Source organism: Chamaea fasciata, unplaced genomic scaffold, assembly GCF_029207755.1.
Source record: "Chamaea fasciata isolate MVZ Bird 193981 ecotype frontalis unplaced genomic scaffold, bChaFas1.0.hap1 SCAF_4, whole genome shotgun sequence".
Taxonomy (NCBI): Eukaryota; Metazoa; Chordata; class Aves; order Passeriformes; family Sylviidae; genus Chamaea; species Chamaea fasciata.
This window is the reverse complement of record NW_027094089.1, coordinates 25,818,702-25,844,347: the sequence shown is the minus strand read 5'-3', so window position 1 is coordinate 25,844,347 and position 25,646 is coordinate 25,818,702.

Here is a 25,646-nt window from a genome sequence, read left to right as displayed (position 1 = left end):
GCATTTTGTCCCAAGGCTGCACAGTTGTCTCTGTGACACTTGTACAGACAACCTCTCTCTTTTCTTGTGAAAAATGGTAAAATTTAACAGGTAGAAAGAGGATATAATTAATGTAGTAAAGGAGAAAATCCAACCGATTAAATCTTAATCATAGTTCATTTAGGTTTTAAAACCAATCTCAGTAACTTTTATGACTTTTCAGTGTCAAACTCAACAGAGAGAGCATAAGGGCTTTGTGCTACTCTGTGGTTGCTTGTGGTACAGAAGCATCACAGGGCAGTAGTGAAACTACTAGACTTTAAAAGTACTAAAAAGTAGCTATAACTTATATTTTCATAAACTGGTTTTACTGTTTGATTTCTCAAGCAAGATACTGTGCACACTAAATTCATTAGAAGATGTTTAACAAAATCTCCACCTGGACGTAGTAGACCTTACTGGTACTCCTTCAAGAAGTGGGGACTTCACATTTAAATAAGTTTTAATAAGTTAATAGTTTATTTCTTTACTGTCAAGATGTACATAACCTTATAATCAAGTCTGTTATGCAGACAAGGATGAAGATGTAGACAGCATATTATCACAAGTGCTGCAAAAGTTGCTGTATTCTGCTGAGCATCAAATAAACTGGAAGCTGTATGAGCTGTATGAACTTCCTTGACTGGCCTATCTGTAACCTCGTGCCACTGCCTCTTCTCCCTAAGATGAACACTGGCACTCATCACCAGGATTTCACCTGTCAAAGGTAGAATTTCAGTTCTTTAAAATTTTAGATAAGTATCTGTGCACAACAGCCCACTTATGCTGACTGTTTCTCTCTGTATCCACTGGAAAAATGCATGTTATTTTTTCCTTAGAAACTTGCATCAGTGGTATAAACTGGTGAACAAATGAAAAAAAATCTTGGAAAATTAAATTAAACGTGAATTTTGGTCTACAAAATTATGAGACCAATGAAAAGTCAGTATAGGGTTTACTAGCAGTCTTTATGGTAAGATGCAAAGGTTCTTTAATTAGTTTAACAAAATATGATCTCAGACCAAATTATCAGTTTTTTTCAGGTTCTCAGTTTCTTAAGTTTTAAGAAGTTACAATGTCAAACCTCTTCACAAAGACATTGTCAAAACACTCATGCCAAACTCCTGCTTTTACAATGGCAGTGTACTGGAACTCCTTGCTTACAGATGTTATGGATGCTAATTGTCTGTGTAATTTAATAGGAATGCAGGAGTAGTGATGAACAATGGAAGACAAGGCTGTGGAAGGGTTCTATCACCTGAGCATATCTATGAGCCACTTATGTTTGGAAGATGCTTTGGAAAAATATAATGTGTATGTGGACTCTTACATTTTTCCTAGGTAAACTTAGGCAAAAGTTACTGGCTTAGGTGGTTCTTTGCGCTGAATGTACACATTATATTCATGGTTTGTAACACCTTCAGTATGATTAGAAAAATGCAGATTTTACTTAGCATGCATGTGAAGGATAAACAACTAGACTTTTTAAAGACTAAAAAGCAAAAACTCTATACCCATGACACTGCCAAAGAGTCCTTCATCATAACCATCTTTAGTAGAAATTAAATAATGAGCGTTTTTATATAGACTTTTTTCTTATGCCATATAATTTTCTAGAAGGAAAATAGTATTGTATAGTTTTACTGCAAGTTTCTCCCTTGTGGGAAGAAGGGCTAGGGTTTGGAAGTTTCTTTGAAAGGGTGCAGTGCTACCTCCCTAATGCCTGTTACTTCATAAATTGTGTAATTTTCCTCAAATGCATATGGAGTTGAAATACCTTCAGGGAGTGGTCTAATCCACATTAAGTGTTCACCAAGTGAAACCAGAAAAAAAAGCCAACAGGTACTATTAGATGCCAGAACAAGGAACTTTCTTCTCTGGGTAATGCAAATAGCATGTCTGAGTTCAGAATGCCCAGGAAAAAGTCTGGAGGTCAGAATGAGTGGTATAGTCTTGTTTGCAGGTTTGACATCGTGACTTCTTAAAATTGAAGAAATTGAGATCCTGAAAAATGTTGGCATTCTTATGTTTAAAGTAGTAAAATTCTTGCACATATAATGCCTTCATTATAATGATAAACCAAGTCTTTCACTTTTGCGTGCACGTTTCCAATGGGTTTGTCTCAGAATGCTATATTTAAGTGGTTAACCAGCAAAGAACAATATTGTTGCTTTAAGAATGTGCCATATAGATCTCCTTCATGACACCTTATTTCTGAAGAAAAAGGAGCCTCAGCAGTAGGCTGATACATCTGATATATCTCAGAGAAAAGATGTGAGAGTTGCACATTGTTCCAGGGCAGCTTCTTGTTCCCATCTCCCAGAAACCTCAGCCCCCTCACACTTTGCTTGTGCAAACTATTGTGAAGCTGTCTAACTGTTGAATGGATTTGTCCTCCTGGCAAGTCCTGGGCTTTTTGTGGTCCTCCAAAACACTGGATCAATCTTCCTGCACCTGATCTTTAGCAGGAGGCCGTTGCACTTAAAAGTAATTTCTCTGGTTAATTGTTTCTTCGTGTGAAATGCTTTAACAGAAAGAATTCTGTGTTTTCTCTGTCTGGATATCTCTGGATACAAGGGAAAGAAACAGCAGAAACTAATGATGTTCTTGGATATGACCAAATATGCATGACACAGTTTTAAATACTCTTCATCCCAAAGAACTCGGCCTTTGTGACACAACTTTCTACAGATGTTCCCATATGCTAATTCTAATGCTAGAGTTTTATCAAAATATCTAACAGCTAGTATTGCTAGTATTGCTGAATTGCAATTCAGTTTACTTGAGTCCTTGAAGTACACATCAAAACTTACAAGTGGGAAAACATCTCTTCTTCAAATATACCAGTATATAAGCCAATACTCTATAAGAAACTCTTTCCTTGCCTTATTTCTAGATTGCATCACAAGTCATGCACTGTCTTCCAGTGTCTGAGGTGGAAGATGATGCTCCTGCCATGATTTTAAAAGAGATTTTTCTTGAGTAATCCAATCATTTGTTGATTACCATGTTAAAGGGCTCTTCATCTCTTGTCAGATGTGATCTTGACACAAATATCCTTAAATAGTTTGGGGATCAATCCCTTGCAGCTAGGGGAAGATCAGCTGAATGACAGGATGACAGCTTCATACACAGAAGTGTGGAAGGGACCCCTAAAGTCAGTCTTTAAATAAAAAAGACTATTCCAGTCTCAGAAATGAAAAGTGAACTTAGTGAAAGAAAGTTAGTGAAGTGCTCGAAGTACCACAGTTCTTCATAGCTTTCAGGACAACAGTTTGCTACAGGGATGGCTGGTGTTTGAAAATTGAACTGGAGACATCACAAACACCTGTTTGGACAGCAGCAACTGTTTCACACTGCTGTAAGATCAAGCAGAGGCAAGAAAAGGCTGCTCTGCTGTAAAGCATTCATCAAAGAACCTTGCTCACTGTAAAGAACTCCGTTACTCTGAAAGGGTTAAACATAAGCTTTTGTAAGATGTAAACATAATGGCATCTTCCATGAGAACTTAAAGATTTGATCTTCTGTATTATTTTTTTCTGCTACTCTGTTTCCACATTTTTGAGTTGTAGAAACAAAAAAACCACTCTGAGGCAATGGCACATCAAATATCAGCACCTTTCTTGTTCATATTAATATGTCTTCCTGATGGCTCTTTTTTTTATTTCTCAGAAGAGATTACTCTTGTTCTTGCCCCCTTTAAATTCTTTTAAAATCACCTTGCACAAATTTCATGTCTTTTCTCAAGACCCAAGGTCGTTCATTTTCTGTTCGTAATTATGTTAGTGATTTTTTCTTATTTGGTAATACAGTACCATAGATCACTGCAGGAATGTCATGACTGTGCACCTAAATTCTGGCAAAAATCTCTATTGTGCACAAAAACAACAACAACAAATAAACTGTGAAGGAGTCACAAAGAATTTAAAGTATTAATAGTCTTCACTATGGCTGCCAGTAGAAAAATATTGTTTGGTAGACTAATATAAATATTACAAGACAACTAAACCACTTCACACAAAAAATAACTAGACCACATATATGTTTTAGTACAGTACAAAATTTTAGGAAATTTTTACTTATTTATTCATACCTAGATAATTTATATATGCTGCAGTAGATATTATCATAATATATTTCAATGCAATTTCCAGAGCTGTGAGCTTTAAAAAATAATTTTGGAAGGGGCTCCTTTCCAAAAACTTTTTAGTTTTTCAATAGTGAAGAAAAAACTATTAATTGAAAGCACTTTTTTAGAAATAGAAACTTCAGTTTGTGGAAGTCATGCACTTTAATTTCTTCTCATAAGAATGTGTGGATGCATTATTTTGGAGTTTCTGCCTGAGATGTGTTGGGAGTATATGAATATCTTTCATGTAAATTAGTGATGTATTATCAGTAGTAAAGTGACAATTGTTCTGCTTCTAAAATGTTTCTACTTTCTGCAGTAAACCTCTGTGGGTAGAGTTTTTGAGTTTGATATCTCATTTAGGAGGAGGCAGGTTTTGCACTGTAACTAAATTTTATTATTTTTTCCAGAATAAATGCAAGGAGTAGTGGTTAATAAATCATACTTTATGTGGAAACTGCTAACAAGTGGAAAACCATGTCTCTGTCCTGTGGTCTATCCCACTTAATAACACTTTCCACAGCCAAAAGGAGGTAAAGTAACAATTTTTTCTTAGGCTGGCGGATGGCACCAAGGGGACCAGATGCTGTTCTGGAGGTCAGGGCTGCAATCCAGAGGAACTGGGTCATGCTGGAGGAATGCAACTTGTGCAGTTCGGAACAGAGAAATGCCAAGTCCAGCCCTGGGAAGTCAGGGGCCAAGTAAACAATGCAGGCTGCACACTGCCAGCAGCATCCAGCTCTGTAGGAGTGGGAGCACAGCCAGGAGGTGGAGGGATGTGAGGACCCACCTTTACTTGGCACATTTCAGACCGCATCTAGATACTACCTCCTCTGATTTAGGTTCCCCTAAATCAGGAAAAAGTTTACCAGATTGGTGTGAGACCAGCAGAGACCTACCCGGATGTACTGGAGCACATGCAAAATGAGGTGATCCTAAGGAACAGCTTGGAGTAAGGAAGGCTTTGAAGGCACCTTCAGAGTATCCTTCTGCCTATGACCTGCATGTTGGGTAGACAGGTGCAGGCTGTTGACAACCTGCTGGTATCATGGGAAACAGTACATGTACATTAAAACATGACAAGTTCAGATTGGAGATAAAAAGAGACCCTTTTGTTCATGGAGACGTCTCAGAGTGGAGCAGGTTTCCCAAAGAGTCAATGTGCTCTACATCCTCAGAAGTTTTGAACACCAGGCATGGGAGAGCGCTGAACCACATGGTTTAATCTTCTCAGTGATGGCTCTCAGGCAGAATCTTTGGTCGAAGCCTAGATACCAAACCATCTTACATCTTTTCAAATGGAATTTGTCCGTGTTGGGAGGATAATGGCAATAGAACCTTCCTCCTCTCAGAATAAGCAGTGATGAAGGGATTGAAGCTGTTTCACATTGCAGCTTTCACATTTTGATAACAGCCAAGACAGAGCTTTCACATCAACACTTTTCTGTGAATGCCCAGATGAGACAGAAAACTCCACAACTGTACTTGCTGGTTCAGCCTTGTTCCCTGAACAGTGTGAAAATTAGGTGCATTTTCAAAAGGAAAATTTTGCACATAAGAATGTACTTTGGTGCTTTTGGCTACATTGGCATTACTAAGCATCATCTTTGTGGAACAATATAGTTGGATGATGAACTCAAGGTGGTTGGATGACTGATGTTTGTATTAAATATATGCAAATAATGTAATACCGATAAAGTACATAGTTAGTGTTAGGATATGTTTCATGCACAACAGACTAATATGAAAGAAAAACACTTTAGGAAAAGCACATATATAAAATAGAAAATTGATATTCCTTTATTTCTAAAATTTAATTGAACTACATGTAGTAAACCAGTTTTATTTTCAATGTAATAATGATACATATGAACTATGTATTTATGTATATTAAATGATGATGTAGCTCCTAATTAAGATACTCTTTTGTCTGATATGAAGACAATTTGACAAGCATTGGAATAACAGAATGAAGTATTTTGTGATATATTATCTTCTAGAAATTCACTTTAGATTATTCACATAAATCATGCTCTCCTGCATTTGATACAGTATCCTCAGTGCCCGAAATGTGCATGTATACATGTGCATGTGTGTATATATATTCACACATATATATACATATATGTGTGTGTGTATATGTTCATATATGTGTGCATATATGTGTATATGTATATATGTGTGTGTGTGTGTGTGTGTGTGTGTATGTGTGTAGCAAAAGCAATGAATGGTTCTCTCGAGGTGCTGTGGACCTACGGCTTCTGCTGTTTCCTCTTGTGTTTTTCTTCAGGTCATCTCGAGAGGCACACATATTTGAAATATTATTAAGTCTTAAACCTCATTTGCTGTGTTTCTTGAAGTGTTTGAGTACAGTGTTATTTCTTGAAAAGACATGATTATGAAAAATATTAAGGAAAACAAAAAGGAAAAAAGAAAGCTGAAGACTAGATCATTAGGAAAAAAAGACAAATATTTTTGTGTTTCTGTACTGCCCCATCAGAGAATGACAGTATATTGCAAAGATATATTTGGTGTCTGAGATAAGGACAGAAAATCTCAAAGCGCCTGATAAGGTGTTTATCATCTTAGCACTTTTCTAGTTGACATTAAAAAAGGGTTTTTTTTCTTCAAAAGACCAATATTTAAAGGGTGTTGATTTATGTAAATCAATAATTTATCAACTTGTTCTCTTTGCTGCCAACCAGATGCTTCAAGCTTTGCACTGCCAGATGATGTCAGCTGCAAAGTATAATGGCCTTGTGCTTCATGTAGAAATAAGAACATAAATATTTTAAAAATCTTACTACAGGAAGTGAGGGGGAGTTAGGTTGGGGGTGAGAGATTTTGCTGGTTTTCTGTGAGAGTACTGCAGGTCTACATATTTTATGGGCTGGTTTTATCAGAAGTGGAGGCAGGGACATTTCAGTCTGATTTTTATCTCCTAACAAGACTGACAGACCCAAGTCTTTTCATGGCAATTTGTTGAAGACATCTGGTGAAGCTTTCTAGGGGATGAACACACAGCAGAGTGTTTCTCTGGTGTCAGTTGGCATGGCAACTAGTAAAAGACTATTCAACATCCATAGGTTTCAAAAAGGTTGAAGCCTAGTTGAAAATCCATTTGGGCTCCTATCTGCAAAATTCTCCTTTTGAAAATGCACTAAACCTAATTTCAGGGAACCAGGCTGAACCAGTAAGTACAATTGTGGAGCCTTCTGCCGCAAATAATTTCCAAAGCACAGTATTAATGATTCCAGGAAGCAGAGACCTGAGATGATAGACAGCATTACTGGCACTGTACAAAACAGAATATTACCAGAAGGCTAGTAAAGACTGCTGAAGCCTGGGGGTAGTGCAGGGAAAGACGAGATGAGACAGAGGGGAGGAAAAAAATGCTGTTTTCAAAGTTTAATACAGTAATTATCATGAGTCACCACAGGCAAATCACTGATGCTTCATCTTTATATATTAAGTAACATAAAGTTTATTCTATACAAGGCACTCAACTCCCTACTTGGCAAGATCACCTCCCTCAAACACACCCAACAGCTACACAGTATGGACTGCTTCTTTAAAAAGACTAGTATAGGAAAATAATATCTTGAAAAATAGTTTTCACATGTTCAGCGCAAAAAGAGGCAAAAAAATGCCACCACCAAAAACCCACCAAGTACATTGTCTTTGATGGATGACTTTGTGAATACTGAGAATTTGCCATCCTGTTTGTTGTTGTCCCATAGTTATTAGCCTAATCACTAATATCTGCAATGCCAGACTAGGATATGACTTTTGAGAAAAGATACATTTGGAGTTTTGCTTTTTTCTGGAACCCATCCCTTCACAAATACAAGTGGTTTGACAGCTGATGCAATTCTGTGGAGTCACTTTCTAGATTTAAAATGGTTTATATAATGAATTACATGGGAGCACACTATAGCTGGAGATGTAACTGGAGAACCATGCCGAAGACAAGTGTGGATCATCTCAAGGTGCAAGCTTGGTTATGGAAACAAGGTATTCCTTCATTTTTTCATGCTGGTGTATAAAAAATAGGAACAACCAATTAAAAGAGTCAGTCTAGGATAGAAAACTTCTGTGTATGTTCTGTACAACTAGTACAGCAGGAGTGTAGGGAAACCTTTTCAAAGGCTGGAGGACTGTGGAATATATAGTGCCCCTAGGTTCTTCGTTTTTTCCAGAAAAATTAAGTATGGTGATACACTATAAAAATCCAGGATAGCCACACTGTTGGAGGCTGCTGGTTTCAGTATGTTTGGGACCATACATTAAATCAGTAAAATAGGAATTGCAGTAGGGAGAGTATCTGTGTGCATCTGTGCTTATTTTTTCCCTTTTCTTCATGATCTTTTCATCTACTACTGTACTATCTAGGTTATTTTGGAATTTATAAGTGGGATATATTTTCTCCTTAAATAAAATTTTAAATGTAAAAGAAATTGATAACTAAGTCTGTGTTCAAAACGCTGTTGCAGTACAATGTTTCCCCTTTACCTGGACCTCCTTAGGAAACCAGATGTAAACCTTAACAAGGGTTATCCAGGTTAAATACTATTGCAGTAAACTGTACAGCAGTGGGTAATCTGGCTCTAATTAAAGTTAAAACTTTTTCCTCTTCCCTGCCCCCAAAACTTTGCCTGTGATCTTTTCAGATTTATAGCAGGGAATAAAAGAGAATTCCTGCCAAACCTATTGCTCCTCACCCCAAATTATGATTATATACTCTTCTTGACTGTGACAAAGTGACAAATATGCATGAATTTATGTATGAATTTTAAACTTGCTGTAGAAGCACAAAGTTCATCTTTTTTTTCACTAATGAAATTACATTTGCTGTCCTAGTATTGCTGTTCTATGGGTTGATATGGATTGTTTCAGTGTGATCTTTCTTCAATTAGACATCCAGTCCCCAGTGTTTCACTTCACAGTTTCGTATCTATGTAGGTGGTTCAGATGAGATAGATTCAGTCTATAACTTTATTATTGAAGCACTCTAGCAATGAGTTCCCTTATTAAATATAAAGTTGGCAGAAATTGTTATTTTGGTGCTTTCTTACTTGGGACACGAATACAAGATTGTGTGTGTGTGAGGCGTGGAACAGTTGAGAGTTTGTGCCACCCCGATATACTATTGACATATTTATAGAAGCAAAGGAAAAATGGGTATGGGTACCACTTACATTAGGCTTTAGGACACTTCATTTCAAGAGAGAATGAAGTTGATACAGAATTCACAGAATCACAGAACTGTTGAATTTGGAAGGGACATCTCAAGACCATCTGAGATATCTTTTGGTCTGACAAGATCATCTATTGTCCCTACACTGAGTAACACTGGAAAGAGCCCATCTGCTTTGCAGCCAACTTTCAGATTTTTGTAAACTTTGATAAGATTCCCCCTTTTATATACACTGCTTCTATAGCCTGTGATCCAATTTGTTCCTCCAAGGATCATTTGCTTGTGTTTTAACTCAATGAGAAGCAGCCTGCTTGCATTTATATTATTTAGTCCTTTTTTAAGGGCAAATACTTATCAAGCACTCTGTATGCATACTGAAACCAGTATAACTAAAGCTAACCCTGTCCTCAAAGCAGGAGAAAATAATGGCAAAGACTTCAGAATGCTTAGGCTCTGTTACAGGAATGACTGCAGATGTTACTTGTTTGTTTGTCCATATTTCTATTTCTGTGGCAGTAGCATTTATATAAACCAGCAATAGTTTTGAGCCTTGAATATCTCATGTGCCTCAGCATTTCCAGTAAACAGATAGATGGTGACCTAAAGTGAATCCAATTAGATGTATTTCTATCCTTTTTGTTTTGTTTCTTGAACATGTAGCAGCATAAACTCCATATCAAGGAAAAAACACCCTATTTTCCCACAACACACCTACTTTTTTTGTCAGGTAAATCAAAGCATTTGTCTTTACAAGATGTTGTACTTTGAGAAAACAAGCACTTTGTTTCAAGTTGAATCATCCACACTGAAGGCAGCACATGGGTTCCAGCCTCCACAGATATGTGGACAACCCACTTACAGCAAATACTCAACAGTTCTCGTGGGTAGAGAATTTGTTGAGTTCCTCTCTTCATCAGCTCTTATCCTCTGTATGAAAATCGCAGCATGCAGTTAGGAGTCCACTCTAAAGAGTGTGTTATACCAATCTGGATTTCTTGTTAGCTCCAAAAATACTAAAACTTTTGAGAGACACTAATTAAATGGGGGGGGGGAGGGGGTTAGGGAGAAAGAAAGACATTAAATCTTCTAGTTTCATGCTTGAAATGGTGATTAAACTTCATTTGCCCTTTTTGTTGTTCTTTAATGTCAATGCAATTGATTTACTAGTCTTCAGAAAAGAGATCCTAGTTTTATTCCTTCTACCTTTTACTTTGTGTACACCAAAGTATTAGATTCAATTTTGATGCAAGCTTTCTTTCAAGATATGCCTATTGCAGTCCATGAACTGGATCCACTAAGTGGCAAATAAAACTAAATACATGTATATGTGTTCTGGATATTTATTGTGCCTGACTATATCAATCCCCCCTCCCTTTTTTCATTTGATATATAATTAAATAGAACCTTTAAACTATGTTTCATGTGTTTTACTGGAAATCCTCACTACCAGTGTTTGAAAGAGATTTAATCTTTTGAATCTCTCTTTTTTTAAGACTATATGCCACAGATATCAAATTATTTGAGTGGTCTTCTATGGCAGTATTGCAAAGCCTTAATAAATCACCTGTAGGACGTTTCCTATTTTTATTTTTGTTTCTGCAGATGTAAGCGATGTTACTTTATCACTAAAGAAATAGCAGAATGGTTATTATTTAATTATTTAAACATTTCTAACTTGATAAATATTTTACAGATACATTAAAATTATACATTATCTTTAGACAATTTAATTTTGATTGGCTACTGATTAATAACTGAAAAAGTAACTGGCCTTCAACATAAAATATACTGACTACTTAAAATAAATTCTGTTTTCAGAATATCCATTATCTAATCAAGTGTGATTTAACAAAATGATTTAGAAGAGCAACCAGACTTAAACAAAATTAACCTTCCTAAAAATTCTTCCACTACAGATGGTGGTTTCTAACCAATCATGGCAGGGAGAAGCTATTACTTTATTCTACAAATAAAAGCATACTTTAAAGGTTAAATAAAAGTGAATGGTATAACTCACTCCAGTGAATTCTTCCCAGCTTACTCCCCGAGATGCAACAGCTCTCCATTTTAAACCCAGACTTCATTGTTAATTAATACATATCAAGCTGTTCTTAACCTGTTTTCAACACAGTACTCCCAGTCACACTTTAAATTTCAGATATCCTTTAATAAAAATAACCTGTGTTAAGATCTCAGACAGCTGAGGCAGTCACATACACTTATTGTTTTCTGTTCCAAATCAAAAAAGTGTGCTATATAGTAAATCTCTTTTCACTGTGACCCTTCGAAAAATGTTAACTGAAAAGCTTAGGTCTGATGGACTTCAAGTGCTGTGTGATCACATGGGCTGTACTGTGACTCTGGGGCTTACTGCCAAGCCCAGCATCAGAGGCTGGATGGAGGAAAATTTTGCCTTGGAGTCTCACAGCTTCTGGGTGACTAGATCATGCCAAAACCAGACACAGCCAAAGCCCTCACTCCCTCTGTGGATTTGGCTTTAAAATTAGGTTGAGGGAAAGGTCAGAGCTCTGGAGCAGAACTTAAATATACAAACAAACAAACAAACAAACAAACAAACAAAGATTAAACCAACCTTTCAGTCTGTAGTCACAGAAATGGCCAAACTAATCCGGTTCCTTTTCCATAACTTTGATTGGTGATCTGTCCTTAACAACCACAAGGAACTCAATATTTCTATCCTGACTGGGATCCAGAATCCAGGTCTTCTTTAGCATAATTTTCATGTAAAAGGATATATCTACCCAGCTGAACGTCTCCAGAGAGATCAGAAAATCAGCTAAAGTAATACTAAACAGTTATTGAGATCTACCCTAAGAATAGCCTTGGTTAGTATGTTGGCCTGTCTCTCAGGGAGCTGGAATTCAGGCAAGTAGGCATCTGAAGCACTTAAAAGCCTGCAGCAGTGGAGGTGAAATTTTGCATCAATCTCAACTTCCTCCGTTTCACTAAACTGGCACAGAAGTCCTTCCCTGGATGTTTTAACAACTTCTTGACCTGGAAAAACAGGTCAAGAAAATAAGGATGTTATGAGGAGACCTTACTGTCATGGAGGAAACATTTATTGCTGTAATTGTTGCTGCTATTAGTAAAAGACTTTTCTTGGTCATGCAAATATGCTGTATTTCATACACAGTACAACTTGATTTGAAGCAGCTGCTTTTAATTGCTGTTAATGTATGATACAATTTATCATAATAATATATATTATTATAAAACTTTGTTGAAATTACGAAATTTCCCCAGTTTTTAGCATCAGTATAATTCAATTATTTTAACACTCAGTGTTTCAAGCTATCCCCAAAGTACCTGAGTTTTGCAAAGCAACAGAAAAGGATAGGTGAATGCACACTAAGGATGCAAACTAAATATAATATTTATATTGTAAATATGTTTAAGCACTGGAACAGCCTGGCAAATTCGTAATCACCTGAAGCCAAGATGTTGACTTAGACTTTATCTAGTTTCCTTACACTAGGCCCCTTATGTGGCATAATGCTCATTTAATGATGATTCTCTCTTTTGTACAAGGCACAAAGACAAATTAGGTATTGCTACCAGTCATTATTACAAAATTACAAATTTATGACTAGAAAATATTGTTTAATTAACATGTTGTCTAAATTTCTGTGTCTGTGGTATCATTTAAGACTCGTATTATTTTGTAATTTGGACTTAGATGTCTATTTTGTCAATTAAGCTCTGGAGTGATGTTTCTCATACAGTTCCTAGGGCTTCCAGAAAGCAAGGAACATACATGAGATTGTGATTAAGATTAAAGATGCTGTAGATTATTTCTAGGATTTAACAAATACGTGAAATAAGTTTTCAGCGAAGGTAATAAGATTAGGTCTGGGTAAAGAAATTGTTTCATCTCAAATGTCTTTGAATTTTGCTTTACCTTCAGCTTCACCAGTCTCTATATCAGAATCCTGAGATTGCATATTCAGCAAGTCAGTGTTCAGTAAGTGTATTAACTTCAAGATGATTTTTTTAATATAGAGAAGTAAACGTCATGTTTACAAAAAAAGTTTAAAAGTTAATCAAGTAATAATAAGCTTAATAGACTAACATCAATAATATGAAAAGCCTTCAAAGTTATGTATATATATAAAATGAATAATAAATGTAGGGAGATAAATAGAAGTGAAATGCAAAACATCTTTGTCAGAGGTAGATCATGTCAGATTAACCCCACTATCCTGGGTTTTAAATGGTAGTTGACAGAGGAAATGTGTTCTGTGTAGTCAGTCTAGGTTTCACTAAAGCATTTGATAGGGGGCCACAACGGAAATTACCAATTGAATTTGATTATATGGGGCTAGTACAAGAACTTTTAAAGTGGATAAGAGCGAAGTGGGAGGTGATAATGGATTATGCTGTGAAGGGAATAACTAGTTTGGAAAAATATAATACCATTAATAACATGTGGACCAATTTTGAGACTAGTCTTATTAAATACTTCCACTAATGTCATGGCCAAATCCAGGTTGTTAATGGTGTTTTCTGACAGTAATTTTGCGGGGCATCATCAACATAGGGCTCTATTGAACTATCATGAGAAAAATGTAGCATGATGAATAGTGTGATGGAGGTGGAATTATTTGCATTGTCACAGGATACCTGTGGACATACACATTTTCAAAAGTTGATTGTACTGAAGAAGGTATAGAGAAAAACAGACAGAAATATGTGTATTTTAAAAAGCACACAAAGTATTGGAATTGAGACCAGTAAGACTGATAGTGAGGACCTGATGGCTTTCAGTGCAATTTTCTTTGGGCTATGACAGGTCTGGTCTCATGGGATAAAAGTCTGCTATTGTTAGAGTGTATTAGATGGTCTCAGGAGCATTTATTAGGGGTTGCTTTCAACCTAAATATCACCCAGGCCGCACACTCTATGTAAGACCCAAAGCATGAACCACAGCACACTGAGAAGGCACAACCAGTTCTGCTCAAACATAAATCCCATGTCTAGGAAAATATCAAGAATTTGTCTTACTTGTATTGAGAAAATTACATTTATTTCCTTTAAATACGTAAGAAATTGAATGCAGCAAATTATTGAAAAAAAAAAAGATATTCACACAATGAAAAGTGGATACAAAACAAACTAAAAGAAGAATCTTAAACTAGATGGAATTTTCTAATTATAAAAAGGTAAGGTTAAAGTAAGTTCAGAAGAAATAGATTTTCAGATCACATAATAGATCCTACTTTAAACTTTTGTGAAATTCATCAGTATAGTCTCTGGAAAATGAAAACAGGATTTCCAAGGGCTTCATTGAAGTAGAAAGACACCAAAGCAACCTACCTCAGATATTAATTTTTATCTTTTTTTCTTTTTCCCTTAAAGTTAATGCAGAAGAATGTGAACATGGGTGAAAGGTAATAAGTAATTTAACAGCTATATTTTTTCAAATTTTCTCTGTCTGAAAATGTTCAGATTTGTGTTCAGCGCCAATGTGACTTGGGCTCAAGATAGACTATACTGATCTATACTGAAAAATTCATTCGCAATAGGAATTTTTGAAGCAGTCAAGCGCAGTATGCTGTCCTCAAACTGCGGAATCCTTTGGTCTGTTGAACTCTGTTTTTCTAATCATAAAAATATTTCAGTTGTTACTTTGTTTATATTGCACTGAAAAATCTAGGTTTGTTACCTCGGAGGAGCAAGAGCTGAAAGATATAAAAAAAAGATGTAGACCAAACTCATTGTACACTTACTCAGGAGAGGAAAGATTCTTAGCCTGAGAGAAGAGTGACAAAATTCTCTCCATAGGGCATATTTATCTTGAAATATTTGGAGGTGAATTTACTGATAAGAGGGCATGCACAAATTTTATCTGTTCTTTCTGAAATGTAAGAGAGAATTTCATGAGTAAATCTACTTTCCTAATACATTACCAATATACACTACATGCATATATATGCATATTGAGCATAATAACTGTATATATCTACTATGCATATTATAGCAATGCACTGCTCTTTGCTGTGGTCAATTTATATCTCATATCTTTTACTGAGAGATTTGTACTTGGGAGAAAAGGACTACTCAGTCCATTAGCTGATCTGAATTTATGATGATTAATTCCTTGATGCTCAGCCATGACAGGAATTACTCTGCTCTAATGAGTAATAAATGTGAATAAGTCATGTGTCCCTATGGATTTCTTAGCCAGAAATGGCATTTAGAAGAAGGCTAATTGTCTAAAATTTATCCAAATTCAATACAAATTTTATTGCCACTAATTGCCTTTCCAGGTTTTGCAGCAATAAAGATATTTAAATGTATTTGTCATAGCACTTCTGTGAGTGTGTAATACTTAATACTAGTAGCAATTGCCATCATATTTAGGATTTTCAACAACTTCTGTAATTCGTTACTAAATCCTTATGAGTAGGAACATAATTTTCCATTTTTAATACCACAGCAGATCATGCTTTAAAAATTTTGTTAATGTCTCTGTGATAAAATGTGGCTTTACTACTCTTGGTTTTTAGTTATGACATGCTTTAATTACCATGGCAGTGTTATAAGCAGAAGATACTGTAATCAAGTGACACCTGCTGTTGCCACTCGAATTGTGTCAGGAGTACAAAGGTAGACTACAATTTTCAAGTGTTTGCATGCCAAATGGTATAAATCACTCTAAGCTTGAACTATAGTACAGAAAGCTTCACAGCTTTAGGCTCTGTGTAAGTATTATGTGGGGCGGAGAAGAGATTATTATAGCACTAACAATGCATTCAGGATTGACAGAACATATTGCTGTACCTGTGTCTCTGTTCCCAAGATGCAGCTCCCAAGGCCCTTACAAACACTGTATTTCACATAAGTGCTATTGTTTAGGACAAATCTTTATTGTAAAAATAAAAGCTACAATGTGCTTAAGAAAGATGGTTCCATTTAGGACATAGGATCAATGTCTATTTGACAAGTATATTCATTGCATGCTGGAGATAATGTGGAAAACCTATTGTAGGAAGTCTGTAACAATTAGGGTCACAAATGTTCTGGAATACACTTAAACTTTATGCTCTTGAAATTATGCTTTCACTCAATTCTACTTCATATTTCTGTGCACTCAAAAGAAAAAGAAGGATGAAAAAGAAAGATGAAAAAAGGATGAAAAAGAAAGACAATAACTTTCCACTTTGTGTTTTATGCTGCATTAAATCATCAATCCACAAAATTCAATTAGAACAGGTTACTATTTTTGCAACTCTTTTGCTATCCTGTCAAAATCAGGTGGCTTTTTGGTTTTCTTTCTGAGCTGGAAGACTCTGACCTTGCCCTAAAAATGATTGTTGCTAGACACAATAGACCGATTTGCTGACAATTTCTTGCAGAGGTCAAAAATGAGCCCAGTTTCTTGGTATTCTGACCTCCGAAACTGAGGGCAAGGGAGAGAACAGGGAATGAATTTCTAGAAGAGGCGCAGCTTGTTTTCACATATTCAGGTTGCGCGTCAAGATTGCCTTTCTCTCAGTCTAAATTATTATGAGAGTCCACGTGTTGAAGTGAAACTGGAAACAAGAGATTGATGACTTACAAAGTCATGAAGCCCATGAAATGATGACTTACAAAGCAGAGTAGAATAGTTGTGTTGCAACCCTCACATTGCCAACCCTGTGAAAGAGGTGGGCAGAGGCCAAGCCATTGATAAAACCTTTCATTCCCACCCCTAGGTGCTCACACCCTGATGAGCGGATGCCCAAAGTTCTCATTTCCAGCGTATGTCATTACTGTTCTCTACTATTCACTTGTGGCCCTCTTTGGGAGTGGTGCTACCTGTACATTTATCTAAGAAGCCATCTTTGTCCTGTGCTCATAATTTCTCAGCTTCAAATTTAGATGTAAGTAGTCTCAACCATGATATTACCAAACTGCTTTTTTTCCTCTTGATGGCATTGTCCTCAACAGGGCTTCATTCCAACCAATGGCTAAAGTTTATTTTAAAGTAGAGAGTCCCTGCCTGGTCTCATTGAAGTAAAAAGTATTTTCTTGCATGCTCAAGAATTGGAGCTGCTGAATCTAGAGAACAAAAGACAGAAGTCAAGTACAATAACTGTCTTCAAGTATGCGAAGGCCACTGTGAAAAGAAAGAGATAATCTGTTTGCCATGTTTTTTACATACAGCACAGAGAGTCATAGGTTTACATTTTGTAAAGATATAATGTGGGATGTGAAGAGAAGCTTTGAAATACTAATAATGGGGATGGGAATAAATATTGGTATAGAGAGTGAAGGTCGTGGGGTCATCATCATCTGAGTATACTGCTGTAAAATGATTTTATCTTAGGGGACATAGTTTAGATAATCTCTCCTACCTTCTTTCACATTTTTTAATATTTTCTTCTCTCTGCAACTGAAAAAAATAACAGTTTAGAAATATCTATGCCATAAATGATACTGAAAACTTCTTGAAATCTGGGCATTTGAACCAAATGTACACAAAGTGTCAGGTTTTCTCAATGTCTTAATTCCCAAAGACTTCTGATCTTTCCATTGATGAAAAATTAGGCTTTTCCAATTGGCTGATCACTGACAATGTGCAGTGAGAACATTTAGTTAAAAGTCATTGTCAAAATATCTCAATCTCAGTGATGAAAAAGGCGCAGGTGTGCTCTGTGTAACTGTGGGCTGAATAATAGCTATCCTATTTATAGTCTATTTTTACACTTGTTTAGAATTTTTCAACCAAGGTTCTTTATCAGATCACAGTTATTTCTAACAATAATGAACTTGTAGTATTTCTAATCCTTTGGCCTTCTGCTTACAATCTGTCCAAAATTGTGCCTCTTTTTTAATTTATTACTGTTTTTGCTACTCTTGTATTGCCCTTTACTTAGGCAACTGCATTGACTACTTCTAAAGCTGAGAATCAACTTCAAAATTTTATTGTTAACATTAAAGGCTCTTCAAACCTTTCCCCCTTTCTATTTGTGAAATCTGGTTCATGTTTATGGCCCCTCTCATAATTTATGTTTGACTTCTGACCTGTGTCTCCTCCATCCCTACCATTTGCTGTGTCAAAATATCAGGCTTCTCCTCAATTAACACTGCTATTTTGAAAGTTTTTTCCCCTTTGTAGAGTTCTGTGGCTGAATCTTTTTGGCCTGTTTATCTTAAAAGTAAGCCATTTTCTGTGGGTTTCTGTGAGAACACCATTGAGAGACATATTTTGTCCCTTATTGTGTAATTCTTCCTTTGTTTTTTTTGCTGCACTCTGATACTTAAGGATTAGATGTTATTGAAAAACAAAGCTGTTATGTTTTTTAATACTCAGCTTATTCTGTTATATTTTTATTATCCCTAGATGTAATTGAATTCTCAGTCATGACACACATGGATAAAAATCTTTGTAATCCTGGAGTTGGAAATATGTTGTCATAATACCTATGATACTGAGAATTCAAGGACCAACATTAACTAGAGAGGGGAAATGAAGAAAGCTTAACATAGAATTACAGACCATTATCAACTACTTGAGGAAAAAGTATGAAAAAAAACCCACCGCAAGCCTAATGAATCATCAATGAATGTAAAGACACAGAGAAAGGAGACACAGACAAATTTACTATCTAAGTGATGAAGATATACCAAACAAAAATTGGAACAAAATGCTAAGAAACTTTATGATTTATTTAATTATTTATCAATCTCCTGGTTATTTGATATTCCAGTTTACATTTCAAGACTGAAAGTTGCAGTTTACTGGGTATGAGTTCCAAGCTGGATGTGGTTTTGAGCAATGGAGATTTTTGTGTTTTCTTCAAGAACATGATCAAAAGATAATTGTTTACCATTAAAAAACTGTGACAGCTACATGGCTCGCTCATGCCTCTACCAGCTTTGCCTGTGCTCATTCCCTGGAAATGCAACTGTTTGCTGACAGGTGTCATGGTGGCTTCTCCTGATCCTCCATTTTAACTCTTTTTCTGGGATTTTTAACTGGTTTTGTGTGGCTTTTTTGGTTTAGTTTTGTCTGGGTTTTTGTAATGTGTCATCTTGGGAAAGGTAAAATTCGGTTTACTAAAATGCTGTCAGGTTGGAGTATCTTGTTCGACTACTTTTCTCTACCTCTTCCAAAAAAGTAGGATTTTGAAGGGTGTTACTCTGTCCTATTTTCAAGTCATGGACAACTCCGTTTATCCTCTGCTATGGTGTAACTCCACTGGGACCTTTTCCCGTATATTATCCTGAAGCCGCTTCAGTTTCAGTATCTTAAAAATGCTTGGTATCTTTCTGTTCTTTGCAGGCATTTTGCACAGGGAAGAAGGATAATTAAGTCTGATGCAAAAAATTACTGGCCACGTGTAACCAACCTAGCAGGACAGTGCATAGCCTAACTCCTGACCCACAAGTGGAAATGGTTTGTGAAAAAGACAGTTTCCCTGGGCTAAAAGGTCACTGTCTCTATCAGGGTGTCAGGTAGTGTATAAGGCAGAACTACGAGATGCAATTGGTCATGCTCAGTGTCCCATGTCCTCACTCTCTGCACACCTGCAGGTGTCTTTAGTGGACTGTCTTTAGTGCAGGGTCTTTCTGGACTGGTCCCATGAGTATGAGTGCCAGTCAGGGATGAGAAAGCACAGGGTTTGCTCTTGGGGTTTGTTTTCCTCCACTACACATGCCCTGAGACAGCTCTGTGATGCAAAACAGGGCAAAGCCAATGGAAATGGAAAAGTTACGTCAAAATATTGCTCCCCATCCACACTGAAACACTAACATGAGCAATCCCAAACTGGGGCATCATTTTAACAATTTAATTAGTAATGACCAAGTTTCAGCACTCCAAAATATTTCTTAACAAACTTGATTCTCCAGCTTTCAGTGCAGTTTTCTAAATTTTCTTCTATTTTGAGAAGTCCCAAGGCATGCCACGAATTAATGTGTCAGTAAGCAGGCTGCACATTAGAAACCCCCTGGAATCTGAACATTTCATGAAGTCATTTGGTGGCACATCTGAATTTGCTGGAATGCACTGGGCCTTATGGATGCAGTCACATCTTTCTTAAATAAGTCACCGTTCACAATTCAGACCATGTAAGTAATGCAAAGTTCCTTTCTTGAAAGTGAGAACATGATCATGAGGATATTCTCTGAAAGAAAAATCAAGTTTATTATATGTTTCTGAAATTGTTGATAAATCTTTAGAATACAGCAAATACGTATAAAAGGTAAGGAATTTATGAACAAAGCAATTTTTATCTGCTCTTTAGTTAGCTTGAACAGGAAACAGTAAGGTAAATGTTCAGGTTTTTTCCCAGTATCTTTTGCAGAAATTTGATCTTGTTGAAACAGTTTCAGTGCAGAACACTTTTTTTTTTCATTTTTTTCTTTTTTTTTTTTTTTTAAATGGGAAATTTTTGGATTAATGCTATAGTTTAGTTGCTGAACATTATGTGTATTTCAGGTCTCTTGCTGAGATTATACATTACATAGTACAGATATATTTTTCTGAGTCTTCTGATTTAAATTGAGGTATTTTGAAAAGTATTCTACTTACTTAAGGTATGAACTATACTTCTTCCATGAACCCCTGAGTGCCTGCACGAAATACAGTCTTAAAGAAACAACAGATAATCGTGCAAGTAAATCAAAACATATTTGCATAACTTTTGAAAACTCTTCTTCAAATCAGGACATTTATTCATCAAAAGTCTTCCTAATTTGGAAATAAAATTTTTGCTTTTATTCACACCATATAAAATAATAAAAACAGGTTAAAATTAATATTGTAAAATATTAATTCTGGTCTCATTTAACATAATTTTCCTTTATATTCTGCAGTGTAAATATTCTAATTTCAAGCTCACAGAGAATTTCTTAAAAATAATTTAAATTTTCTACAGTAATGTGAGGTCTGATCATGACTTCCACACGGCATCTGGTCTATTATATTGAAATACACTGTTCCAGTATGTTTGGTCACATGTAGAAATCTGGCATAGTAACAGGGCTGTCAGGATTGTGACAATGAGGTTGAAATCTGTCTGTGCACTCAGGAGCTGTTTGCCTGTCTGAGGTAGGTGCCTGGATACAGAAGGTTGAGCAGACACAACAATTTACATGACTTAAATAGGAATTTTTTTAGCTTTATAGTGCTGCTGGTGGTGCTGTAAAGAAGTTTCTTTCAAAGAAATTTTGTAGGAAAATGTGGTGATTGGCAAATAAAATATCTCTATTATTACCAGATTTAGCATGAATGGGTGGCTTTGAGTAGAAAATAGTCTCCAGTGCAACAGTTAAGTAAAAACAAATACACAGTCAAGTTGCTTGAAATGTATTCTGGTTCCCTGTCATTTTCCACTTTAATCAAAAGGTGAACTAAATAAGTACTTCGCTCAAGTCTGAGGCTGCAGAGAAGCCCTTGTTTTTGATACAATCTGAGCACAATATTGAATTTGAAGCCATATTGTTTTAGTATATTTGACTGAAGCTTGGCCATTGACATCATATGTGCTTATCTCTGTCCCGATTTTCTAATCTGGTCGCTGAGCTATTTACCTCTTTTACAAAACATTAAGTCAGAATTAAATGAGGCAGGATTTTGGCCTTTCCTCACATGGCTTATGAGATGAGAAAGACAAAGCAATGTTTTTTCCTGATATCCACCCCATCGTCTGATACTGAAGAAAAATTTCCTCCAAGTCCACATTCCCAGAGGAAGGATGATTCCAAAGGCTGTCAGGGGAAATTTCAGACCCCCACTGCTTATTCCTGCACACTCCAGGGACCTGTGGAGGTGTAGGGACTCTGGGGCAGCAGTTAATATCTGCCAAATCCTTGGTGATCTTCAATTAAAGACACTGCGTACATTAAATCTTCTACACTTACCCATATGCACATCTCTGTAGCCACTGAGAGTTTAATCTTAATCAAGATTCAGAGAAGATAGATGTAGGATGCACATGATACGTGGGGTCCTTGCTGACATGCAGTGGCCAGCAGGTTGGCATGCTTCCCAGTGAACCCCAGTTACAGCCCCATGTTATCTACTTCCTTATTGAACTTCAGTGGTTTCATTTATGATTCTGGAAAGAGATCTGTATAATTACTGAAGCAACGATTCCTACAAATCAAAATATAGATAATACTATGGTCTGCCTTCTTCCTACGATAGATTTTCCAGAGGTGCTAAAGGAGTGTTGTGACCATGAACCCCACATTCTATAGGATCTATTCATCTCTATAGAGAGTCTTTCCTCCTGGCCATGCCATTATAGTAACCTTCTCAAACTGAAGTGTTAAGTACTGAAATGGTCAACTTTCTTGCTTAAAATTGAGCAACTTTTTTTTTCCCATATGTAGAAGAATATCTAGTAGTTTAGAAAATGTTATTGCCATCTGAGATTAGAAAGGTGAATGTCTGTTCAGAAATGTGTGAATGCTTTTTAATTAATATTTTTATTTTATGGAATGCTCTTCTGTGCTTAAAAGAATATATATATTCTGAAATGCTGTATGTTCATTTGTTGTCTTTGATCTGAGGCCTTTGAACAGCAGGCCACAGAGTGCAGTAATTCTGGCTTGGGATGAGAGCCCTTGTTGCACGGGAAGATAATAATGAACCTTGTTACACCCACAATTACTATCACCAATGGAAAAGAGCTTGGCTGGGGAGCTGAATCATGGTCGATGTGTCCCCGAGATGTCTGATTGCAGTAATGGCAATGGCTCCAGGTGACTGTTAGCAGCTGGCACAAATTAAAGAAACGTTTCAGCTTCTGAATCAACTGCTTGCAGCAAAGTGGTGTAGAAGAGCGTGTGCTTTCAACTGCGTTGGGCCCTATCATTGATAATTAAATCTTTCTCACTTCAACCAGATAACAGGCTGTTATCTTCCTGAGTCTGCTGAGTTTCATTTGGTAACCCAGAGGGGTGAACAGTTGAATTAGAAAAGGAAGAAAAAGAATTAAAATTCTGATGATTTAGAAGTCACTATTCGCTGTTCCAGAATTGGTCTACTTAAAACAAGCAAGTGCATTTCCTCAGTTTGCAGTTCCAAATTTCTGCTAACAAATAGGATGGGTTAAAAATACTTTTACTTATATGTCAGACACTCCATTTTCTCTTTCAGTTTGTAGTATAGTCATGTTGGATGTAAAAAAGTCCCCTATCTCCTATGCTATCTATCATAGCATATGCTATATCATATCCATTAAGCATTTTTACGGCATTAAAAATCTGTTAAAAAACCCCACGTGCATCTAATATGGACTTCAGTTGAAAGTGAGGCCCTGGACAGCTCAGAGTAAAAGGCAGAGAGGGGTGTGCAGAAGGTGAAACAGGTAAAATCTTTAGTACAGGCTTTTTGTCACTGAGTCAGAAATGAGGCTTTGCATCCTTCACATCATTCACACACAGGAGTCTGTTTCCACAGAAAACAGATGGAAAGAGATTGAGTGTGTTACCTACTGCACACCCAGCAAGAAACAGAACCTTATGTCTGAAAGAGGCTGTTCTGCTCCTCTGTGAAGCCTCTTTGAGTCATGATGTGCAGAAAGGAATAGATTTTCTGGAAAAACAGTGTTTTCCAGATAACTCCATGGAAGCCTTTCACCTGGGTGTTACCTCCATATATTAAAATGAAATTTCAGTGTCAGGAAATGGTGTGGTTTGGAGGAAGTGGAGGAAGTAGAGGAAGGTTTTCAATCTTAAATAAATTAGTATCCTGAGGAGTCCATCTGAGTTAGTCCATATTCCCTAAGAAAACAAATAATATGATTCTATTTTTCATCCATTTTTAATTTCTGAATAGTTTAATGGCTGTTAGCGAAGTGAATCTAGACAACTTGCTTTGCCTAGTACCTTTTAATAGCAATGCTGGCAAAAAAATCACAAATGTCACAAGTGGATTAGTTAAAAAACACTGAATCCCTGTGAACATTTTTGTTGAGAATTATATGCCAGAGACACACACATAATTTATTGATGATCCACAGTAACTTTTTATGTGGTTAATTTAGCCTGTGGTCCTTACCTAAGCCCTGAGATGACCTTGTATTTGCCATGTGTATCTACAGACTGCTGACATATGGTGACTGAACCTACCATGGCTTCAGTTTGATTTAGTTTACTTCCCTTTGGGGGTGAAGCAACCTAACTGAACTACTACCACCTTAGGTGCATGCTCACATATTATCTCAGTTCAAATAATATATTTTAATGTGATTTTACTTTTTTATTAATTCAGAATAATGCTTTCCAGATGTTTCCATATAGACAACTCTTAAATAAAACTGAGTCTTCTAGTCCATGTAATTCTTGGGGGTTTGCCTCTGTTGTTGGTTTTTTTCAAAATTCTGTCTTTGTATTTCCTCTTTCCAAATGCGGACAGCTTCTTTGTCACTGTCTAAGGTTTTACTCCGTACATAAATTACCCAGGTATACATATTTTTCTTTCATCTTGTGTAAGCGTGGCATATAGTTTCTGCTTGTCTTGAATTAGTGTAAAAACAAAGGTTATACTGTGAAATTGGAATGTTTTTGTAAGTGTCCTAGATAAGGCTGTGCCAGGCTCATCTCTATGTAATCTGCAGCATATATACTGCTCAATTTAGTTATCCGGGGAAAATACCTTTTATTTTAAAACTGAGTTCTCCTGTAACACTTGCTAGCTTTTGATATTTGTGCTTGTGGTAAGTGAACACATTATCTTGTACATCACAGATCTCTCACGTGCTTTAATACATATAAATTTGTATGTTACAGATCATAGAAATTAATTCAGCTTTTAGGTAGATTTATACTAACAGATGCTCTATCACACATTAAATTTCTTTTTCTACACTCACTCACTTCTTCAATACATCATGAAACTTTCTTTTTCTTGTAATGCTGTTGCTGACCTCCCTTTTAAAAATGTCCAAATTTTTTTAATATCTTTGAGGACTGCAGCTGAGGAAATACAGACTGGTGCTTGATGAAATTTAAGGTTGTTCAAAAAAAAAGAAGAAAGAAATATATTTTATCAAGAATGAGCAAAATAAATTATGAATGCTAACCGCAGTTCTACAGTTTTTCGTGTTTTTCCTCATACTCCAGATGCAAGCTCAGACTTTTTTGGTTAACTCTCATTATAACCACATACAAATATATATATACACATATATATATACAAATTACACATACACACACACACACACACACACACATATATATATATATATATATATATATATATATATATATAACACTGCTCTTCAGAATGAAATGGTCCCAGTGAGTTTGAGATCCTAACACATTTCCCAAACTTCTGCACCTCTA